We start from the raw sequence: 23,862 nt of genomic DNA on the forward strand, positions 1-23,862 counted from the left end.
GCCATAATCCGGCCAGGCTCTCCTGACAAAGAGAGAGACCTTAGTGAATTCAGAATATCGCTGAAGGGCGAGTGCTGAAAGATATCTATGGCGGTGAATTCCATAATCGGCGCCCAATCGGAGTTCGGAGAAGGGTCCGGCACCTTGGAGTCACGGGCTTCGTAGAGGATAAAGCTGGCGTTTGGCTCGATCGCCGTTGAGACTGCAGCCCCCGAGGCGGTGTCTAGACACCCGCCCTCGATCGGTGCAGTTGGCTCCGAGATAAGGGTTGGAGCTGTTGCGGGTGCGGCCTCCAGGGCACTGTTCGGCGGTAGAGCTAAGTCATGCCCATCGTGACAGTGCGGCGCGCTTGGTTGCGGCTCGGATCCATCGAAGATCAAGTCTCCGCGGATGTCATCCGTGTAGTTCAAACTTCCAAATCTAACCAGACGGCCAGGGGCGTAGCTTTCAATCTGCTCTAGATGGCCAAGCGAATTAGCCCGCAGTGCAAAGCCGCTGAACACGAAGATCTGTCCGGGAGAAAGGTCTCACCCTGGACCGCATCGCTGTTGATGATCGGAGGAGCCATCGGCCCTAAAGGTGATGACAGAGAGGAACTCTCAATGAAAGCACCAATGTCAGTGTCAAACCGGCGGATCTCGGGTAGGGGGTCCCGAACTGTGTGTCTAGGCGGATGGTAACATGAGACAAGGGACACAATGTTTTTACCCAGGTTCAGGCCCTCTCGATGGAGGTAAAACCCTACTCCTACTTGATTAATATTGATGATATGGGTAGTACAAGAGTAGATCTACCATCAAAGAGGCTAAACCCTAGAAGCTAGCCTATGGTATGATTGCCGTTCGTCCTATGGACTAAAACCCTCTGGTTTATATAGACACCGGAGAGGGCTAGGGTTACACAGAGTCGGTTACAATGGGAGGAGATCTACATATCCGTATTGCCAAGCTTGCCTTCCACGCCAATGGAAGTCCCATCTGGACATGGGACGAACTCTTCAATCTTGTATCTTCATAGTCCAAGAGTCCGGCCAAAGGTTATAGTCCGGCTATCCGGACACCCCTTAATCCAGGACTCCCTCAGGCGTCAAGGCATCAGCTCCAAGAGCCCGGCGTCTTCGAGGAGCGACTCTTCAAGCCCTCAGCGGCCCCTCCTGCCACGGAGCCTATGTTGCCTCAGGAGGAACTTCCCCCGCCGCCAACCTCAGAAGCCCCCTCCTGTGGCCCGACCTTAGGAGCGCGTCTGCTCCTCGCACTCGAACCCCCAGGAGGGGTGCTGGACTGAAGAACTCAAGACGTACCTACTGCAAGGAACCCTGCCGGAGAAGGAGGAGGACGCGGGGCGCATGGCTTGGCAAGCTACCGATGATGTTTCCTTGCGATGCATCTTCAGGAAGCAAGGGTGCAAACTGCTAGCTGACATACACGGTGGAGACTGCGGGCATCATTCGTCATCGCATTCCTTGGTGGGCAAGACGTTCCGCAGGGGATTCTACACGCCCGCGACACTCAACGATGCAGCCGAGCTGGTGAGATCCTGTGAGGCCTGCCAGTTCCAAGCCAAGCAAATCGACCAGCCCGCTTAGGGCCTCCAGACTATGCCACTCTCATGGCCGTTTGGGGTCTGGGGGCTGGATATCCTGGGTCCATTCCCTTGAGCGCCCGGGGGCTACCGCTACCTTTACGTTGCCATCGACAAGTTCACCAAGGGAGCGGAGGTGGAAGTCGTCTGCACCATCCCAGCCGGCTCCACAGTCAAGTTCATCAAGGGCCCCGTGAGCCGGTTCGGAGTCCCTAATTGCATCATCACCAACAACGGCTCGCAACTCACTAGCAATCTTTTCAAAACATATTATGCTAACCTTGGAACGCAGATATGCTATGCCTCAGTGGCACCACCCAGAAGCAACAACCAAGCCGAGCGCGCCAATGCGGAGGTTTAGAGAGGCCTTAAAACAAGGACCTTCAAGAAGAAGCTCGACGCCTGGGGCAGAGGCTGGCACAACGAGCTCTAGTCTGTGCTATGGTCCATCCGCACCACTGCCACCAAGCCAACGGGCGAGTCTCCGTTCTTCCTCGTCTACGAAGCCGAAGAGATTCTCCCTCACAAGGTCAAGCATCGCTCCGCACGGGTCTTGGCGTTTGACGAGGCACGTCAGGGCGCCATGCAGGGGATGGACCTCGTGCTGGGGGAGGAACGCCGCTGCCAAGCCTCGCTCCGTGTGGCAATGTACCAGCAGGCGTTGCGGCGGTACCACTGCCGTTGCGTCCGCTTTAGGATGCTCGAGGTGGGCGATCTTGTCTAGGGAAGGGCTGCATAAAATCTCAGCCATGTTGGAGGGACCGTTTAGGATTGCCCGCATCTCCAGGCTTGGCGCTGTGCGCCTAGAGACGCAAGATGGTATCCCCATCCAGAACGCGTGGAGCATCCAACACCTTTGGAAGTTCTACCCATGAAGCAAGGCCCAGTGCCCGTGAAGATATCCACCTTTGACACTCATGTAATAATTAGTGGGGCTGTACACACCCCGAAGTCTCCGGAGTGCCGCCCTTGGGCCTCGGGGGCTCCCTCCCACATCCTAGTGGCAACACTTAGCTCTGCTATGGTGAGAATACTAGACTACGTGTCGGACGCGGTTGTTCATTTGCTTTCTATAGCTGGTTTGCAACCTGTTAATTGAAATTTGGAGTTCCAGCGTTTCTCGATTGCTTGGTTGAGTTCCCCTATCTTTTACTTCTTCGCACGCTTCTTTGTCTTGCGCCAAGGAGGACGGTAGTTGCCCGACGCTCTTTGTCGTGCGCCTCCCACGGGGGCTTGGCAGGTGTGTGAGTGTGCTGGGTTAGCCTAAACCATGGACACACCTCGCCGAAGCCCTGCCGCTCCAGAGCTTCAGCTCCCTTGATATTTGTGAGGCACCCTCGACCGGGCTTGTGATTGGCGCACCCTCCTAAGTTCGTGCCCCATGGGTACCGTGACACGGTGCACTAAGCCATGATTATCCCATGCCTGAGGGCACGCGCAAGGAGGAACAAGGCTCCCGGCAGATGTCCTAACAAACTTTTGCAGCTTTGCAATGCATCCCAAGGACAATGGCCCCCTGAGTCGGCGGCAAGGAAGCCTCACCAGGTGCCAGGAGGCGCGCCCTCACGAGACGGAAACCAACCTCGAGCGTGTTAAGCTAAGTTGTCCCACTTACATCTACATGGAGCACGAACAACGCCGGAGCAATAAGCATGACTTCATAGAATAAATACCATAGTTCATTACACACCCCAGCAGGGCCATTTACCTTCTTTTCAAAATGCAGGAAGAAGGGAAATGCCAAACAAAAGCGGCCCCTGCGGCCGTGGAGGCTTGCAAGGACCGGCACCGAGCTCCCGGACTCAGCTTAGACTGAGCCCCTCTCGCGCTTCACCGTCGCGTGGCGGCGGGACGACCCGCCACCGTGCTTGAAGCGAGCCCGGCGACGCGGCGGCTGGTCGTAGCCGCTGCTGTTGGTGCTCTCGCTGGCGGAGAAGCTGCCGCCGCTGGGCGAACCGCGACCGTCTCCAAGGGCGAGTTCGCCCTCAACCTCATCACGACCGTCGCCTAGGCCGAGCTCATCGTCGCCGCCACTGTCTTCAGGGCAGCACCATATGTGGCGACCATCTTCCCCATGGTCCGTGACATGGGAATATAGCAAGACGGTGAGGCGAGGAGGAAGAAGAAGAAGCAGGCAGCATGGAGAAGGAGATGAGCAACAGGGGCTCCGCCCCTCTCCTCATTTATAGCCAGAAGGAGGCTAAACGCCGGCATCCACGATCGCAGGTAATGATGGTTTTGTTCTGCATGCAGCAGGGTCTTGTCATGTTGAACGGTTCACGATGCAGCATGGGGAAGCGGAGTCACTCGTGTCCCACCAATCGCCACACGTCAATCAAGGTCGCAGGCGGTTGGGGCACACGGCACTCCACACTTTCCCTTTGGCTTTGCCTCGAAGCCAAGTCCGAGTGCGCCTTGGGCCCGGGGGCTACTGTCGGCGTTCTGGGACCGAGGGTGCCCAGACATGCCTGCCTACGGCCCAAAGCGTGGCTCCTCCAATGGCCTGGTACGGCCCAGCTTCAACAGCGACCACCCAAGACCCTTGCGAGGCGGATGACACCAAGACCTCCCTGGGGGTAGCCTCACTAGGCCGGCTCCCGAGGAGGAGAGATATCTATGCAAGGGGCATCTCGCGAGGTTCATGTGACATGAGCCATGAAGACCAAGGCCGGGCGGACGCCAGCAGGCGCAGTCTACCAGTTTCCTCTTTGGTGCTAAGGAGGCAAGCGCAGGCACGGGTCCCGAGGCATCTGGCAAAGGTTTCCATATTGGTGCAACAAGACGAAGATAGCCAGGACGACAGGACAGAGGTCATCGCGGAGCCCACAGCAGCATCACCACCAGATCCTTTGGCAGGCGAAGACCACCTTTTGTCAGGAGAGCTTGTACTGGTTTTCCCCCTTCAAACTTGGCCATTGTGGGATCCCTTCCCGCATAACATTTTGGAAGAGGACCAAGGCCACTATAAATAGGCCTAGCCATTACTGTAGCAGCAAGGAGAGAGATCATCGTCACACACATCAGCTCATCAAACCCAAGAACACCTCACCTCCTGAGGCTGTTCATCCACTATACTAGTTCATCCTCTTCACCTCGAGGCAATCCACCACACACTGGAGTAGGGTATTACACCACAAGGTGGCCGGAACCTGTATAAACCCCCGTGTCTCTTGTTCTTTGGGTCTGTCGAGCAAGGCCGTGGGATCGTTGAGCGAGCGAGCTAGGAAGATAGTGTTCTTCATGCGCACCCCAGAGTTCGAACCTCATAAGGGTTTACCGGAACCCGTAATCCGACACAAAGGGCATCTCCAACATTGCCACGACCACAACTGACTACCTTGGCACACCAAAAACCCTCGTCCCTCATGCCATGACACGGTGCGTTCCCAGCCGGCGCCAGCTGCCCGCATTCATGCCGTTCATCCATATGCCATCATTAAGAGGCTCAGTTCCCGAAGAACCAACTCTGGTGACTTAATGACGCACCCAGATGCTTGGCCTCACTGGAATGCGCTACTTAAAGCGGCAACTCCCAGCTAAACTCCACACCATAGTGCATCGTCCTCCCACCTGGCACCACATCCGCCATGACCACAAAAGCGAACGCTCTGCAGGAGAGCTTGGTTCGAGGATGAAGCTCGAGGTCACCGCCCTCTCTCAAGTCGTCTCTCGTGACGCAATAGCAGCGCAGGTGGACGCAGCCGCGACCGCACAAGTGGTGGTCATGCTGGCGGCCGATGACGGGAGCACCGTCAGCCACACGTCCAACTTGCCGCCATCCAACGTTCGGCACCGCCAAGGTCGGGGAATCCTCCGAGGACAAGTAGGGCATGGGAGGCGGCAGGGCATGGTGTGCCAACTAGCCGGTCCGTCTCCTGTGTTCTACTCTTCCTCGCCGGAAACCGCACCTTCACTTCACGGGTCTTGAACCCCGCCCCCGTACATGGAGATCGCAGATGGAGGACGTCGGTCGCCGCTGTAGAATAGGTTTAGGGTCGGGTTTGTTTATATTTTTCTGTCCTATGAAAGTTCGAAATGTAATGAAAACATGCCGTGTTTGCATTAATCTCATCCGGTGTATATGAACTTTCACAATAATAGTAAGATATATTGTAGGAGTATATGGAATGATGATTCGTTTTTGTGTGTATGAACTTAGAAGGTTTGACCATAGACAAGGCTAACATGCGAAGTAAATAAACACATAGGTTCTACATACGCAATTTATCTTAGGCACTCCAATAGTATGTCCACTACACATTCACGCATTTCACATATTTCTACATCTAAAGGACCTACGAAAGGGTTAACAAAAATTGCCTCTCTCTCTCCCCCTTGATTTTCATGCTGGTGGGCCCCTCCCTCCCCTCAATGTACAATCAACAGCTCACATATTTCACATTATGTTAATTATGTAACTGAAATTACATAGGTTTAGCACTACTCGTCCTAAAAAACCAACTAAGCCAACCTCCCAGCATATCGCGTGGGAAAAGACCCGGCCGCGCCATTTTAGTCGGGGTTACCGGATTACTAGTAGTAGTATCGATGGATCACGCGAAGCACCAAGTTTTCTTTGAGGGGGCGAAGCATCAAGTTTAAAAGGAAAATGTCAGATTGCGTGTTCCGGCAAACCCTTGTGAGGTTCAAACTCTGGGGTGCGCACAAAGGACTCTCTCTCCCTAGTTCTCTCGCTCAACGCTCTCACGGCCTATGTTGACGAACCCAAATAACAAGAAACACAAAGAATTATACTGGTTTGGGCCACCTTGCGGTGTAATACCCTACTCCAGTGTGGTGGTGGTGAATTGCCTCGCGGGCTAAGGATGAACTAGTACATTGGATGAACAACCTCGGGAGGAGAGGTGTTCACTACTAGGGAAAACCTTATACACAGGATCTTACCAGCAACGCGGTATAAAAAGACACGCTACTGCTAATTAGTAGTAGCACGGGTTATAAACCCATGCTACTACTAAGTTGATAGTAGTAGCGCAGGGTATAAACCCACGTTACTACTAAGTGGTCTCCAGCGTGCCCGCCGGGACAAGCAGTAGTAGTAGCGCGGGGTATAAATCCATGGTAGTACTAAGTTGGTAGTAGTAGCGCGGTGTATAAACCCCACACTACTACATGGTCTTCATCGTGCTGCCCGTGACATAGAGAAGAGAGAAACAATAAATTTTTCTTTACTCGTCGGCCCGGTAAAAATTTCTATCTTTGATAGAGCAACCGTCCCGTCCCGTCCCCTCCCATCCTCCCAGTCCCAGATCGCCACCGCCACCCAACACCGACCTCGCCGCCGGCCATGGCCTCCACTCTCTCCCCCACAGCCTTCGCCACCACCCTCTCCCATCCAATCCCCTCCCTAGAAGACAATAGAAGAGAGAGATCGAGCGAGCAGGTCGAGCGACGGCCATGGCGCCCCCAGATCCATCCGCCACGGTTGTTAAGGCCTTCTCCGACCTGTAGCTCCATCCCCACGTCCGCTCACTCGCTCGCGCGGGCGTGCGTGATGAGACGGCCGCCAGCTCCATCCCAATCCTATCGTCTCCACCTCACCTGGCGGCTAGATGGAGGATTCACGCCATCGTCAAGGTCCTGGACGGAGATGCTCGCGAGCTGGCTTCTGCTCGCCCGCGACGCACGCAACTCTTCCTCACCCATCTCTTGCCCATCAAGGTAATCTCTTTCCCATCTTCTCCTCTTTGATATGGTCTTCTCACCTTCCCTTCCCTGATACATCGTTCCCTTCAACACGCAGGTGCAGGCACGTGGCAGACACCACCAGCGCCCAACCCTAGCCAGCGGAGCGGTGCGACATACACCGGCATTGATGTTGGCCGTACCTCGGGGCAGAGACGTTTGGCCTGCTCCTGGTCGACTTCCCATGTCTACCCGCCCCTCTGGTAAGCCCCTCCACTCTTCTCTATGATCTCTCATCATCAGTTGGTTGGTAATCTTATTATTCCTGCTGCTTGCTGGGTGCCGTAAAATTAGTGACAGACTGAAACTTTCAGCAGAGATATAAATCAACGTTTATGAGTGACACTCACCGCCGTGGAGCTGTGGTACTCATCTAAATCGAACGTGTACAGATTATTGTAGGCAACTATGGTGTTGTATCATCTGCAAATGCTCAGTTCGTGCGGGAGTTTTTATGTGTGACGTATATGTAAAGTTAGTTTTCTCTTAAAAAATCATCCGTCGATAAGCTGAATTAGAGGGAAATTCATGGAAAGTGAACTAGTATACAAACCATAGTAATAATCCCAGTGAACTACCTCTACACACTAGCATACATGTTATTTAGAAACAAGGGGTTTGCCATGCTACAACAGATTCCTTACTAATTTTATCTATTCCACTTGGTCTTTTGATTTGAAACATCTATATATTCCTCATAAACATATTTTTAGTAGTCAGTGGGCAGCATGATGTCGAAAGAAGGGTGCATTGGAGGAAGTATTGCAAATGATCTTGCGTATAGGTAAGAATATTAATGCATTTGTTGAAACTATGCACAAATTCGCACATGATATTACTTCAGAGTCTCTTTTCTTCTCTATCATTAGACATGGCCCCGTTAAAGTCATCGTGGAATTCAGTGTGTTTCTGTACAAGGATTGTTTTTTCATAACAGGAAATCCATCAGGCTAATTGCTTCTCTTCTCCCAATATATTCCCCGAATCCATGATTGATGTCTGCAACACATGGCATAACATCAGGTTATTTATCATTCAGCTTTTGGTGTGATATATGGTGGGCTTACTAGGCTCATTATTGATTACTAAAAGTTGTTCTTCAATGTTGAGAACACATAAATTGTAGCAAATACAAATTCACAAGTGCTTTTTTTGTCGTCGGGTGGCTGCAAACAACAACGAAGCTTCTAGAGCAACAATTGTTGGATAATTCTGGGAAGTAACTTGGGTTTTGCGATAATTGTAGTTGTGGTCATTATACATGCTTTAACCCGCTTCACAAGTTCTAAAGATCAAGATGTATTTTCGAGCGTCACATGATTATGTTTTTATGATTATCCAGAAGAGTGAAACTTCAATGCCTTCCTTCATCTTCTCCTAATTTCTTATTATGACAATAGTTTTTCCACTACGTTTCTGCCTTTATAGACACATAGCATGATATTCTAATTGGGTCCCTTCTAAATTGCCCTGGCAAGTTGTTGTTCTAAATGTTTCTCTTCCTCAATATGTTGTACATAAATTTTCTAAAGCTAATAGAGTTTTGTTTGAAGTGTTACTATTCATCCCATGTTCTATTTAGTTTGGTGCCACTTACATTTAGTTTGTAAAATGAAAGCTACATTTTGTGTTTACACGTGAATGAGTTTCTGTGAACTCTAAACTGTACAGATTAGTTTGCATTCAAAGAAAGTTACAGAAGTTAGTGAGATTATCCATTACTGCAGTTACATTACTGAAAATAAATGGTGGCATCCAGTGCTATAAGTGACACTCTCAAATTCATTCCTAAGTACTCCAGACTCCAAAGCATGTCCCTTTCATCCATTCAGAATAGTAGCGAGCAAGGCCATGGCATCTTTCTTTCCCTTAGAAGTTTAAAGAACCCAATCTTTCTTTCCATGACAAATACTTTATGACAAATAGTTGATGGTTTATCTGTGAAACACGTGGAGAATATCAATGTAAGACATGATATGAGTTGGTGTAGCAGGTTCATTTGTTTGTAGCTATTACATAGGTGATCTCTTGTTAATAGAAATCACTCACTTTTTCGTTTTCGTATATTTATTCCCGTAGCTACTGTACAACACAAGATGCAAGGAAACATATGTCTGCTGAAATTTAATTTAATTTGTTCTTTGCTCTTTACAGAAATCTTGGATTCATACATTAGAGAAGCACATAAGGGAGAAGAAGATGATTGCAAGGATGGAGAGGGAGCAAATCATTTGGAGGGATAGAATGCCACTCTTTGGTGTTTTTATGCATTTTTGTCTGCTTTCAACTGTGTTTGCATAACCACCGCTGGAGTCAACCGCCTCCCTGAGCTCATTGATAAAGTGCAGCCCCGTGTCATGGCTGCCATGAGGGCGATTCTGGAAGCAGAAGTTACTATGGAGGAAATTAAAGCCGCCCTTGATCACATCGGGGATTTTAAGGCCCCTGGGCCGGACGGTATGCCCTCGGTGGTCTATAAGAAGCATTGGCACTTTATGGGGGAGAAGGTTATCGAGGAGGTCATGGCTGTTCTTAATGGTGGCGCCATGCCAGAGGGATGGAATGACACAACTGTGGTCTTGATTCCTAAAGTGAGATGCCCTAGCAGGATCAAAGATCTTCGGCCGATTAGTTTATGCAATGTGATATACAAATTGGTCTCCAAGGTTATTGCTAATCGCCTCAAGATCATTCTCCCGGAGATTATTTCCTCCAACCAAAACGCTTTTGTCCCCGGGAGAATGATAACGGACAATGTCTTAGTGGCGTATGAGCTGTCACATTACCTCCTGAATAAGAAGAGAGGGAAGGAAGGAATCGCAGCTGTAATGGCGGATATGAGTAAAGCATACGACAGGGTTGAATGGGATTTCCTCAGAGCTATGCTGACCAAGCTTGGTTTCAGGGCTAGGTGGATCGACCTGGTCATGCCATTTTTCTCTTCTGTCCGCTACCAGATTAAGGTGAATGGGGAGTTGACCGAACAGTTCTCACCTTCCCGGGGCTTACGGCAAGGAGACCCCGCTTCGCCCTATCTTTTTGTCATCTGTGCAAAGGGCCTCTCGGCTTTATTGCAGGACGCGGAGGCGGCGGGGAGGATTAGCGGAATCAGAATCTGTTAGGGGGCTCCCGTGGCGTCACACTTGCTCTTCGCAGACGATTCTCTTCGCCTTCTGAGAGCTAAGCAGGAGGAGGCCTATGAGCTGCGTAGGGTGCTTGATCTCTATGAGGCATGCTCGGGACAATGCATAAACCTTGTGAAGTCCACCGTGATGTTCAGTCCAAATATAGATGCTCGGGTTAGAATTGCTGTAAAGAACTCTCTGCAAATCCAAAGCGAAGAGTGGAATGACAAATACCTGGGCCTGCCAGTTCATGTGGGCAAGTCACAAAAGAAAGCCTTTGCTTTCGTTAAGGGAGCTATGGCAGGCCGGGTGTATGGTTGGAAGGAACGGCTCATTGCAAAGGTGGGGAAGGATACCGTAGTAACTACTGTTGCCCAAGCTATACCCACCTTCGCTATGTCGTGCTTCGACCTAACCAAATCTTTCTGCAGAGAACTCAGCTCGATGCTTGGAAACTATTGGTGGAGTCAGCAAGACAAGGAGTGCACCACCCACTGGATCGGATGGAAGACTCTTACGCTGCCAAAATCCCAGGGTGGGCTTGGATTCCGGGATATGTACGGGTTTAACATCGCCATGCTGTCCAGACAAATTTGGCGTCTAATTCAGTACCCGGATTCCTTATGTGCTCAACTATTGCATGCTCTGTACTACCAGGATGATCAACTCCTCGAGGCTGCCCTGAGAGACGGTATCTCCTACTCATGGAGAAGCCTGCTGCATGGGCTCCAACTTTTTCGGGAAGGATATATATGGAGGATAGGGGATGGCACTCAAGTCAACATCTGGTTGGATCCATGGATACCTAGGCCCTGGTCGCGCCGGGTCATTACAACTCGGGGCCCTAATCTCCTGGAAAGAGTCTGCGATCTCATTGATCCGACAACCGGTCAGTGAGACGAGCGACTAGTAAGGGACACGTTCTGGCTTGATGATGTTAAACACATTCTCCAGATCCCGTCGATAGAGGGGGAGCAAGACTTCATTGCATGACATTATGACAGTAAAGGCATCCACTCAGTTAAATCAGCATACAAATTGTTTGGCCAGCTAGAAAAGACAAGGATGAATGGTGGCGTGGGTGGTAGCAACACAAACCCAGGTGTGCTTGATAGAGTTGATGATGACTCGTGGAAATGGATATGGAAACTCCCTTGCCCAAAAACTATTCAGATGTTCACTTGGCGCGTCAAGCATGATTCTCTTGCTCTTAGGATGAATGTGGCTCGGTGAGGCATTCCTATTGCTGATGCAAAATGCCTGTTTTGAGGCAATGCAGATGAAGACGGGGCCCACCTGTTCATTAAGTGCAAAATGGTCAAGGGTGGATGGAGAGAGCTGGCCATGGAGGGGGAGCGTCGTGCTCTTGAGCGTATAACGGGCGTGCATGCAACCATGGATTTCCTATGGGGGCTGGATATAAAAAAGTGCCTCTTGGTGCTTACCTATTGGTGGTTATGGTGGACCAACCGGAACAAACTCCCAGAAGGGAATCTACCTGCTGCAGCTGACGAGTTGGCTAGAAGGGCTAAAAGCAGTGTCACCGAGTTCATGCAGATTTTTGTGGATACTGCACTGAATCCTTCCCTTGACAAGTGGCGACCCCCAGTCGAGGGTGAGTACAAGATTAACGTCGATGACTCTTTTACTCCGGGGCAGAACCATGCTGGCTGGGGGGTCGCGGTGCACTCATCTGAAGGCCACCTGTTATGCGCCCGGGCAGGGTGTCAGGATTATGTGTATGATGCTTTCGCTGCTGAAACCCAAGCCATGTCTCATACGATCAACATTGCAGCAGAGCTAGGCATGGTCAGGTTGGAGTTTGAAACCGATTCACAACTTCTAGCTGAAGCTCTCGACCTGGTAAAGGTGGACTCCTCGGCATATGCAGCGGTGATTGAGGACATGAAATATCAACTCAAACTTTGGTTTTCAAAATTCTCGATCTCTGTTTGTAGGAGTGCCAATTCAGTAGCTCATGAGTTAGCAAACCTTGGACGTGTGTGTCCCTAACCACTGTATGCAGTGGGAGTCCGATGTACCCGCCCTTGTGGGCGCTTGTGTCTTGGGTGATATGCCCAGCCACCATTGAGTAATAAAGCTTTGGTGCTTTCAAAAAAAACTGTGTTTGCTTAACACACTAGCTGGGAATAAGTGACTAGGTAATAAGTGTAGATGTATGGATATGCTCCAATGCTCCTGGCTTACTATAAATCTTCGATTTGTAATGATGTGTAATGCTGCTGGGCTTGTTTTAATTGTTAGAATTGTATGCATAAAATGGAATTGATGGATTTTTTATTTCCTAATTAGTTAGTAGTAGTGTGGGGGAAAACATAGCGCTACTAGTATTTAGGATACTAGCAGTGTGTGGTACTATAGACGTGCTACTAATATTTCGTTAGTAGTAGCGTGGGTGCGAAATATTAGTAGCGCGGGTGACAACCGCGCTACTAGTAAAATGTTAGTAGTAGCGTGGGTTTACCCCAAGATACTACTAACTCTTAGCTGTAGTGCGATACTAGTAGCGCGGGTACCCGTGCTACTAGTAGCCTTTTTCCTAGTAGTGGTTCTTGAGTAAGGTGAGCTGGTGGATGTGAGGATGGGATGGATCCAATCTAGGATGAGTCGATCCCCCCTAAGGTGGTGGCTAGTCCTATTTATAGAGGCATGGGTCCTCTTCCCAAATGTTAGGCGGGAGATCCCACAACGGCCAAGTTTGAAGGGAGACAACTAGTACAAGCTATCCTGACAAAAGGTGGTCTTTGCCTGCCAAAGGCTGTGGTGGTGACGCTGCGGTGGGCTCCGCGATCACCTCCATCCTGCCGTCCTGCTAGTCTTGGTCTCGTTGCATCGATATGGAAACCTTTGCCCGATGCCTTGGGACTCCTCGCCAGTGCCTGCCTCTTTAGCACGAAAGAGAAAACTAGTACACTACGCCCGTTGGCGCCCGTCAGTCCTTGGTCGTCATGGCTCACGTCACGTGAACCTCACGAGGTGCCCCTTGTAGAGATATCTCCACTCCTCAGGAGCCACCCTAGTGAGGCTGCCCCTATGGAGGTCTTGGTGTCAGCCGCCTCGCGAGGATGGGTTCCTCGCGAGGGTCTTGAGTTGTTGCTGCCGAAGCTGGGTCGTACCGAGCCGTTGGTGGAGCCACGCCGTGGGCTGCAGGCAGGCAAGTCTGGGTACCCGCATTCCCAGAACGCCGACAGTAGCCCACGGGCCCAAGGCGCGCTCGAATTTGGCTTTGAGGCGAAGACAAAGGGCAAGTTTGGAGCGCCACGGGCCCCAATCGCCTGCGTCCTTGGTCGACGCGTGGCGATCGATGGTACTTGGGCGCCTCCACTTCCCCACGCGGCCTTGATATCCGCCAGGATAGGCGGCCGCCATGGTCTACATAGCTCCACTTCCATCGCTAGCAGCGCGCTTCCCCAACTCCTCCGCCTTCCAAAAAACAGCGGTCTCCTCCTCCAAGCCGACCAGGATCCAACCCTCTCCATCTCCATGGCGCCGAGCCGGAAGAAGAAGGGGAAGAAGAAGCCCCAAGCCTCAGCTGAAGCGCCACCGGCCATCGAGCCCGCCGTCGAGCAATCGGTGGTGCTCAACCAGGAAGGGATGGACAAGGTTTGCCCAGTGCTTGCCGTCGACTCCAATGAGTGGGGCGACTGTGGCTTGGCCTGCATCCCGCGCTGCGATTGGCATGATGACTACTGAGATCCCCATCCATCTTCATGAGCTCTGAGCTAGCCTGATTTCCCCTTTCTCTACCTTCTTCAACGTCGTGCTCTCTCACTATCAAGTCAATGCACTGCACTTGGATCCCCAGTCCATCATTCTCCTTGCTGTCTTTACCTTTGTCTGCGAGGCCATGGTGGGCATTGCTCCCTCCGTGGCTCTGCTTCGCCATTTCTTCTCGCTGCATCTGACTGATGCCCGCCAGCGCTCTGGGTGCATGACCCTCCAAGCCGTTGCGGCGATGACCGGCTCGGGGATTGACTTTGAGCTCTCACCAGTTGTGGGCGGATTTCGAAAACGGTGGGTGTTCGTGGATGCTGGTGTGTGCAACCCCCTACTCCTGATCCCACGAGCTCCAGCTGTCCCTAGCTCCAGCTGTGGGCACGCGAAGCTTATTGACAAGCGGCTTGCCCACATCTGGCGTCGGCTGGCCTGGCTGATTGACCTTGGGGTGACGGCGCCTATGGTGGTGAAGAAGTTCATCCGATGCCGCATTACTCCGCTTCAGCGCCACTCTCGGCCGATGTGGGCCTTCTCTGGCTAAGGGGACCCCATGAGGCTCCATGCGCCCTCTCTTCCTCCCGAGGCACGGCATACAGTGCTCGAGCTCCAGACGGGCGACCCTGCGCGAGCCAATCTGCCGGAGGAGGGCTGCCTCTTGTACTGCTGCTCGAACAAGGTGGAGTTCGTGAGGAAGATGCCCCTTTCGAAGAATGGGACTGCGCCCGGTCGCCTTGAAGGGCCCAATGAAAGCCCCGTCTTTGTGTTCCCCTGCCTACCGCCACCTTGGCACTCACCCCAGAAGCTAGCACAGGGGGCGAGCACCGTCGAACGCTAGCAAAATGGCCGCCGAGGAAGCGACATCGGTCGTGGCCCCCGTGGTGGTGGCTCCCGGGGCATGGGTGAGCTGCTCCGAGGCGACGGCCGCGAGGCCGTCGCGGTCCGAGGCTCTTAGGGGTGAAGCCCCTGAGCCTCAGGCGAGCTATCCTAAGGCGGAGATGGAGGGGTCGACGCAGCTTGACACTTCCGAGGTCGTCCCCTCAGGAACCCCGCCAGCCGCCTCACGCGACGGCGATGGTGCCCAAGGCTTCGGCCAGCTCCGCATGAATTTTGAGGCACTCCGCAAGAGGAAGGCACTCCCAAGCCGCAATGGTGGCGCCTACCGCCTATTGAAGCAATGGAAATATGTTGCCCAAGACGAGTAAGTACCTCATATGCGTGGTTTCCTGAGTGCTACATCCTTTTCTGACCAAGGATCTTCAGGGTCCCCTCAGCTGGAACGATGAAATCTCCTGAGGGGTGGCCCTCACCGGCCACCAGCCCGCCATTGGTCTTGAGATCTACTTGCCTGTGGCCTTGATCCATCTTTCCTGGCATCACTTCTTTGTGCCCCGGCCTGGGGCGTAGACGGCGTGCCAAGGGCTCCTCCGTTGGTCATTGCCGGCGGCTGGACGTCCAGAGCACTGGCCTCGTCTTCAGGTGGTGAGGCCGCGTCACCTAGCATATTTGCCAAGGACTGCAAGGCGGCGGAGAAGTCGCCGGCCTTGAGCTCCCTACCGGGGCAAGCAGGCCAACTCGAACTTCCCCAACAACTCTTGGCGCGGAGGACGGAGTCGGCCGTGCCCTGGAGCATGTGCGCGGACGAGGTGTCGTACACCATGAGATCTTGTAGGAGGTGATGGTTGCGGTGAGCCACCTTGGAGGAGAGCTCATGGCGGTTGACGGTCGCCTCGAGATGGAGGACCTCCACCTGGCTTGTGAGTGGCACCAGTTGAAGGTCACCATCAACCTTGGCAGCTTCAGCATGAGCGTGACAAGGAAAAGGCCACAATGGAACTTGCAGCCTCCCACGAAGCCAGTGCCCAACCCTTGGAGGACGTGAAGGAGGCCCACCACCGTCATGAAAGCGCCGAGAAGCGGGAACGCAAGCTCCTGGTCTTGATTGCTGCCCTGGAGCAGCAAATCGAGGAGCGCTGGGCCGCCTTGGCGTCCATGAAGGGAGTGCCTTCCGAAGAGAAGGAGATCCTGAAGTGCGAGGAGGCACTGGCGCTAGAGGCCTTCGAGCGTGGCCTAGCACACGAGCGGTAGGAGACGAAGGAGCGCCATGTGGCCATGGCTGAAGATGCTGTCTCTGCCCATGAAGCCAGAATCCAGGAGGAGGTCGACTGAAGGGTGGCAAAGGCTCGTGCGGATCTCACCAACGAGCATGGCCTGAAGCTGAAGCTCTCGGAGGACGAAGCTGAGGTTAGGATTTCCGCACTTAGGTCTGACCTGGAGAACACGGGGCAGCGCAAGAGGACCGCTGTGGCGGCCCAGACTTCCACCCAGACCGACCTGGCCAAGGCTCGCGCTGATCTGCTTTTGCTCCAGCAACAGATTGATGATGTTGCGTCCCTCGCATAGCAGAACAGGGAGGAGGCGTGCCATCGGCAGATGTTGCAGCGCGAGCATGCCCCCATGCTCCAGGCCCTCAGGGTGAGAGCCAACCGGGCCCTGAGCGCCATCTGCGAAGAGCGCGCTTCTCATACCCACACGGAATACTATGCCAACCATCTCCGTTTCTTCACTGAAGTTGTGACGCGCCTAGAGGACCGGGCCGCAAGGGCTCGCGAGCTTGTTGAGGAAAGGAGCCAAGGCCTCCTTGGGCGCGCATTCTCCAGCGTCTTCAGTTATCTCTAGAACCTCAACCGAAACTTCTACTTTGACACCGCTATCGCCCTAGTGACCGGGGCTATTCGGGACAACCTGGCACGCCGGGTGGACGATAATGTGGACACCCTAGTCAGGGCATTTGCCTCTGAGGAAGACGCAGTGGTGGTCATGCCGGACGAAGACGGCACGGTTGATGATGGTGAACGCGATGCCAGCGATAGCGTCAGCGGCGCGCACGAGAGTGACGAGGACGACGCTGCGAGCGACATGTCCAGTTGAGCCCGTGTCCTTTGCTTGATCTTGCACGCAAAGACTTGGGCATGGCCCCGCAGGGCGTAAGAGCATTTTGGCGGGGGAGCCCCTCGTGTATGTGAATTATTGCTCTATTTTTAGGCCGGACTCGGGACGCACTGCCACGAGCCCCTGAGCCCCTCAACAGGCTTGTTGCTGTAACTTACCTCGTTCCAAGCGGGCCTTGAGCTAGCTTTGTGATTGTCGATGTGCTTTTCTCCTGAGGGGAGCCCTCCGAGGGCTCAGGAGGTTTTAAATTTCCCGAAGAACCTGCTGGTCCACCCGAGAGGGCCTCATGAGGAGCGAATGCCAGACTACGGCAGGGTGTGCGCACTGTGGTCCTGTGGCAATTGCGCCCTTGGTCCTGGGGGGTTTGCTGCAGCCTGGGCTTGCCCGAGCGCGGTCGACACACGCATACCATGCCCAGCCCCCAGCTCGCGAGGCCCTCATGGGGGGGGGGGTGGGGGGGGTAGTAGGCGCGAGCACCAAAATTTAACACGCCATCAAAACGCAAGAAATCCAAACGAATAAAAAGACTTCCCTCACGTTTGGCAACTAAAATCAGACTCTAAGTTCAGCTAAAAAACGCAGCGAATCAGGCTATAGAAAAAAGGATTAAAGCAAATGGTCGCGTCCGGCACCTAGCTAGTCTTCTGGTCTTCCCACCAGCACGGTGCTAAGTGCTTTCACTGACTGTGAGCATAGTCATTGGGGGACAATGTCGACGGCTAGCGCAGAGCGTGGTGCTTCCACTAGGACTTGGGCGGGAGCCCCCGAGGCCCGAGGGCGGCACTCCGGAGAATCTGGGGCGTGTACTGCCCCACTCATTATTACGTGAGAGTGTCAAGAGCGGAGACCTTCACAGTTGCGAGCCTTACTTCATATCATCAGGCGAGGGCCCCGCCCTATGCCACCCCCAACCACCATTGGGGCGTCCGGAAAACAGGAGGAGACCAAGGGGCAAGGTGGATGCCAGCAACGCCCTCGGCAACCACGGGACCTCTGCCGGGGGGAGGCTCAGCGGCGCTTTCCCTGGCAGAGGACCTACCTCCATGCAGCGCCTTGCTCCGTGCGGCGTGGGGGAGGGCCTGGCTCTGGGCCTCTCCCACATAGCCCCCAGAGCACCTCTCTTGCCGGCGGCAGGGCCAACGCCCTAGGGTCTCCAACTGCTACTGCGGCCTAGTTCTCGTGCAGTTCGGGGTTAGCATAAGCTTCCTCCTGAGATACTAGCTATACCCCATCGTCGTCGCTGAAGGGGTCGACGAAGCCTTCGGGCGACTTGTGGAAGGTCCGCGCCTCGGGCGTTCCACCCATCCATCCTGGCTCGGGGAACGGGTCGAGGTCTTCCCCTGGCAGGTACTCCAGGTTAACCATGTGGGGCACGTAGACGTCCATAGTTGCCCCCCTCGAACCGTTGCCCAGGTGCCCCGCGCCTTGAGCCGCCAGTTGTGGCATTTGGCTTTCGTGGCGCTGGGTGGCATCCCAACGCGTCCTCATGGCGGACCGCCAACACTTGTCCTCCTGGGGTGGCGTTGTCGAGGTAGGACGGCCTGCGCCAAGGCCTGCGTTGGTGTCGTCGGGTCCCCGTGATGCCCCAGGGGGGCGCGCGAGCTCGCCGGGGTCTTGCACGCGCTTCCGCCATAACCTCAGGCTTGGTTAAGGAGCAGAAAGGCGGCGTACCTCTGTAGGCAGCGTCCAGCAGTTCGGCGATGTGCTCCAGTAGTGCATCGCGACTGCTCTTTGACAACCTCCATCACAGCAGCTCCCGCGCCATGATGAGCACGGCTTGCATGTTCTCCTGCTCCCGTCGGTGTGCGGTGTCATTGCTGTAGCGTAGCCTGTTGATCGCGCGGTGGCGCGCGGATGCCACGGCGCGAGGGTGGAGGGCACCGGCCCGCGCCGCCCGCACTCAGGGGCGTTGGGTGGTGCACCGTCCGCCTGGAGTGTGGAGTTGAGGTCTTCTTGGGCGGTCGGCGGCGCCCGGGTGGTCCAGGCAGCCCAGCAGTCGGTGTCGGCGTGGGTCCTCGAATCATTAGACATCGGAGCCACGGGGCGATGGAATGTCGACCAGTGGAGGAGAAAACTTTGGCGCACCCCCTACTTGGTGCGCCAAATGTCAGATTGCGGGTTCCGGAAAACCCTTGTGAGGTTCGAACTCTGGGGCGCGCACGAAGGACTCTCTCTCCCTAGTTCTCTCGCTCAACGCTCTCACGGCCTATGTTGACGAACCCAAATAACAAGAAACACAAATAATTATACAGGTTCGGGCCACCTTGCGGTGTAATACCCTACTCTAGTGTGGTGGTGGTGAATTGCCTCGTGGGCTAAGGATGAACTAGTACAGTGGATGAATAACCTCGGGAGGAGAGGTGTTCTTGAGCTCGGTGAGCTGGTGGATGTGATCTCGGATTTCGGGTTCCGGCAAAACCCTTGAGGTTCGAACACCGGGGTGTGCATGAAGATCTCTCCCCACAGCTCACGCTCTCGCAACGATCCTAAAGCCTAACTCGCCGAACCCGCAGAACATAGGACACAAGAGTTTATACTGGTTCGGGCCACCGATGTGGTGTAATACCCTACTCCAGTGTGGTGTGGTGGATTGCCTTGTAGGACGAGGATGAACAAGTACAAAGGAAGAATAGCCTCCTGAGGAGAGGTGTTCTTGAGCTCCGTGAGCTGGTGCGTACGTGGGTGGAATGGATCTGGTCCCAGATGAGATGATCCCTACGGTGGTGGCTAGTCCTATTTATAAGGGCCCTTGTCCTCTTCCCAAATATTAGGCGGGAAGGGATCCCACAACGGCCAATCTGAATGGGGATAGCTAGTACAAGTCGTCCTTATAAAAGGAGATCTTCGCCTGCAAAAGGCTCTGGTGGTGACGCCGTCGTGGGCTCCGCGATGACCTCCGTCCTGCCGTCCTGCTGGTCTTGGTCTTGTTGCACCGATATGGAAACCTTTGCCTGATGCCTTGGGAGTTCTTGTCTGCGCCTACTCCCTTAGCACCAAAGAGGCAACTAGTGCTCTGCGCCCGCTGGTGCCCGCCAAGCACTCGCCTGGAACCCGCCTGGCCTTGGTCGTCATGGCTCACATCACGGGAACCTCACGAGGTGCCCTTTGCCTTGATCTCTCCGCTCCTCGTGAGCTAGCCTAGCGAGGCTGCCCCTGAGGAGGTCTTGTGTTGCCCGCCTCGTGAGGCTTGGCCCCTCATGAGGGTCTTGAGTGTTTGCTGGTGAAGATGGACCGTACGAGGCCGCTAGAGGAGCCACGTCGTGGGCCAGAGGCAGGCAAGTCTGGGGACCCCAGTTCCCAGAACGCCGACTGTAGCCCATGTTCCCTAGGTGTGCTCGTACGTGGCTTCGAGGCGAAGCCAAGGGGCAAGTGCAGAGCGCCACGGGCCCCAACCGCCTACGGGCTTGATGGATGCGTGGCGACTGATGGAATGTGGGCGTCTCCGCTTCCCCATGCTGCCTCAGCAATTGCTTATCTGACATAAGGAGGGCGTGGGCTGCGCTGCCTTCATTGCTCCCCTTCGTCTTGCTTCAAATCCCCTTCCTTATTCCTCGCTCCTAAGGACTCCAGATCCACCCAAATCGTCTTCCGGACCTGCCACGAATGGCGCCTGCCATCCTGGTTCGAGCCTGCGTTGACCGCGCCAAGTGTTTCAGAGAAGAACCTTGCTACCACGCTCCTGATGACGGCGGCTAGCGATGAGAAGAGGAAAACTGCGCTCCGGGCCTGTTCCGCCCAGCCGAAGCCCTCAGGTAGCCCCTTCTATCTCCTCTTTATGAGCAGCGTTGTTGCAGGGTTGGTTCCCCCTTCTCTGACTTCTTCTACGCCGTCCTCAGCCACTACAAGCTTCACGCCCTCCACCTTCATCCCAACTCCGTCCTCCTTCTGTCGATCTTCGCCTTCTATTGTGAGGCGTACATTGGGGTGATGCCGTTCGTGGCGCTGCTGCGCCACTTCTTCTATCTCTGGATCAAGGACGGCCCCTGCTCGGGGTGCGCCAACTTCGTCGCAGCCAACAAGACTAATGCGATCTCGAAGGCAGGGAAGAAGGCCAAGGGATTCAGGAGCAAGTGGGTCCTGATGAATGCCAAGTGTTCTCACCCCTGGCTGGTGCTGCCAACGGAGATGCCCACGTCTCACGACGGGTGGCTCCGCGCGAAGCTCGATGACCCTCTGGCGGAGTTGGTGCTGAAGAGGATGATGGCCAACCTGAAGCCTGTCGATCCAAGGACAGTGAAGCTGACAAGGGCCATGATCGTCAAGGATTTCATGGCACAGTGCGGGGCTTCGCTCTAGTCGCACCCATGCCCCTTATGGAAGCTCGGGGACGGGGGTGACGACCTTCGCCTGTGCCTGGAGGCTTTGTCTGAGGAGGAACTGGGCACGGCTCTCCGCTCCCTAGTCGGGGATGACCAAGGGTACCCGCCTAACTCCTTTGTACCTCTGTACCGCCGCCCTGACAAAGCGAGGGTATCAACTGTCATGCTCGTCTTCGATGGGCGCGGACTCGTGCCACCGTCCCCCTTTGATGCTCCAGTTGCGGTGACCCCGGTGGTGGTGTCCTCCGGCAGCTCTGGCGGGGAGGAGGAGCAGGACTCGGAGGCGACCCTAGAGGGGACCGAGGAGACCTCCCTCTGTGCAAGGCCGATCTCCTTTGCGCCCTTCCTGATGACGACGACGCTGGTGACCATCCAGTGAGGGAAGTCCTGCCCCCTGCTGGGGTCACCACAAGGTCCAAGGTCACCCCCTTGAGGAAGTCGCCGACGCTGATTCTGATGAAGAGCAGGTCGGCACTAGTCACCCAGGGCGACGCTCCTGCCTTGACGCTGTCCGGTGCTCCCACTGGGCCGGCTGCTGCTTCCTCATCCGCTCCTGGGACCCGTGCACCGGCGCCCCAGACCATGGAGTCCTTGGGCTCCATGCTCCTGAAGAGGTCTCGAGACTACGCCCCCGTGGACCAGTAAGCATCTCGCCCTAACTTTGTTCTTGCTCTTGCTTCTATTGCTTCTTCCTGATGTTCCTCCCTTGCATTACCAGGCCGCCGCTATCAGCGAAGAAGAAGAAGAAGGAGGAGGTGAGCACATCCTCATGTGCCCAGCAGCCTAGGCTAGTTGCACCCCCTCTGGCACAGGAAGGCGGTGAAGGTGCCCACACTTCTCCCACTCAGTCGTCCTCATGAGGCCCAGTGGAAAAGCCTCAGGAGAAGGTGGTCTCCTCAGCCAAGTCAGTTCCGGAGGCGCCCGTCCCCAGCTTGCCCGTTAATGCAGCCAGGTTCAGGAGCCCCCAGCTCCTTTTGTCTCCAGCTCGCAGGTCATGGCGATGGTGCAGCCTCCTCCTTTGGTTTAACCGCTGGCCCGTGATCCTTCGGCTCCGCCCGACAACCTTGAGGAGGCCCTTTTTGTGTTGACGCGGCTTCGGGACGACCTCCAATGCGCCGACCAGCGACTGGTGGGGGGCGTCCTGAACTGATCTCTGGTTGGCTGCTGTCTGACACGTCTGTCAGGGCAGCACTGAGCCAGACTGTGGCAGCCGCCGAGGAGGACAAGCGGGAAGCTGAACGAGCCACGGCTGCCTGTGAGGTGGCGCTGAAGGACGCCGAGGCTGCCAAGAAGCACTGCCGGTCGATGTAGGTCGAGCTGGAGACCATGCGCAACGAGCGCGCGGCCAAGGCTCGTGGTCGTGAGGCGGAGGAGGAGAAGATGAAGGCCCAAGAGGATGTGGTCATCAGTCGTGACGCCGAGCTGGAGCAATCGGCAAGGGCGCAAGCTGTGGAGCGCAGCCGCCTGGCAGTGATGGAGAAGAAGATGACAGCGGAGAAAGCCCAGCTGGAGGCCAAGGCGAAGGTTCTGGCCATGGATCGCGCGGCCTTCAAGTCCCTTGAGGAGACGTCCCTTGAGGCGCTCAAGGTGCTCTACGAGAAGGGCTTGGAGAAGCTGCTGGCGACGGACGATGAAGGCCCCGCCCAGCTTCTTCCTTACCTTGTCGTCGCGCTCGAGGGTGTCGTCGCCGGGATCATCCCCATGGTGGAGCGGGAAGCCCGCGCGCTTTCTTCTTCGGCTCTGACGCGCGTCTTCAGCCACCTACATCTTCCTGACCCCGATGCCGACCTCACTGAACTACTCGAGCCTGTGGAGGAGGGGCGCTGCGCAGCTGCTGCCGCAGCCGTGGAGGGCCAGGTGGAGGCCTTGTTGAAAAAGTTTCTCGCCATCGAGCCTGCGCCTTCAACCGATGGACCTGCCGACCCTGCAATAGAGGACGATGACGCGGCCGACAATGACACTGCTAGAGGGAAGGCGCTCCCTGACGATGGTGCCCAAGGCTGAAGAGAAGGCTTGTTGCTGGCAGACGGCGCTCCCTCTTGTTTTACTTTCTTGTGAGATTTCCTGCGACATGGGACGTGCCTCACGGAGGCATTAAAACTCTGACGTTTGGGGATAACATGTTGTGTAATAATTTATTTGGGTTCCGCGGTTTCCTTCTCATTTGCTTGATGTTCTACGTTGGCAGGGTGTGACTCCGCGCATACCTCAGCCTCCATTGGGCCATCTGGATCACCAGGATGGACTGAGGAGTGAGGGGCTACGTGGCCAGTTAGGCTCCTAAGTCGCGATGCTCAGGAGTTCCCCGTGATGCGCGAACATCCTGTGGGAAGAAACCGCTAAGGTAGGCCTTGGTGTTCTACATCGGCAGGGCCTGACCCCGCGCATACCTCAACCGCCATTGGGCCGTCCAGATCACTAGGACGGACCAAGGAGTGAGGGGC

The 23,862-nt window shown here is 54.9% G+C and overlaps 1 long non-coding RNA gene across 5 annotated transcripts; it reads left to right on the forward strand.

Moving 5' to 3' along the window:
- The first annotated feature begins 6,730 nt into the window (after positions 1-6,730).
- On the forward strand, positions 6,731-12,643 carry LOC147959504 (uncharacterized). 5 transcript variants are annotated; one of them, XR_015610270.1, is made up of 4 exons: positions 6,732-7,263; positions 7,346-7,490; positions 7,605-8,071; positions 9,442-12,643. It is a non-coding gene; the product is annotated as an uncharacterized LOC147959504 (long non-coding RNA). The 5 variants fall into 5 exon arrangements; XR_015610271.1 differs by having other exon boundaries at positions 6,736-7,263; positions 7,346-8,071; positions 9,442-10,754; positions 10,844-12,643; XR_015610269.1 differs by having other exon boundaries at positions 6,731-7,263; positions 7,346-8,310.
- The last annotated feature ends 11,219 nt before the right edge of the window (positions 12,644-23,862 follow it).

This window comes from Triticum urartu, chromosome 7A (genome assembly GCF_056163025.1).
Source record: "Triticum urartu cultivar PI428250 chromosome 7A, HENAU_Tu73, whole genome shotgun sequence".
NCBI lineage: Eukaryota > Viridiplantae > Streptophyta > Magnoliopsida > Poales > Poaceae > Triticum > Triticum urartu.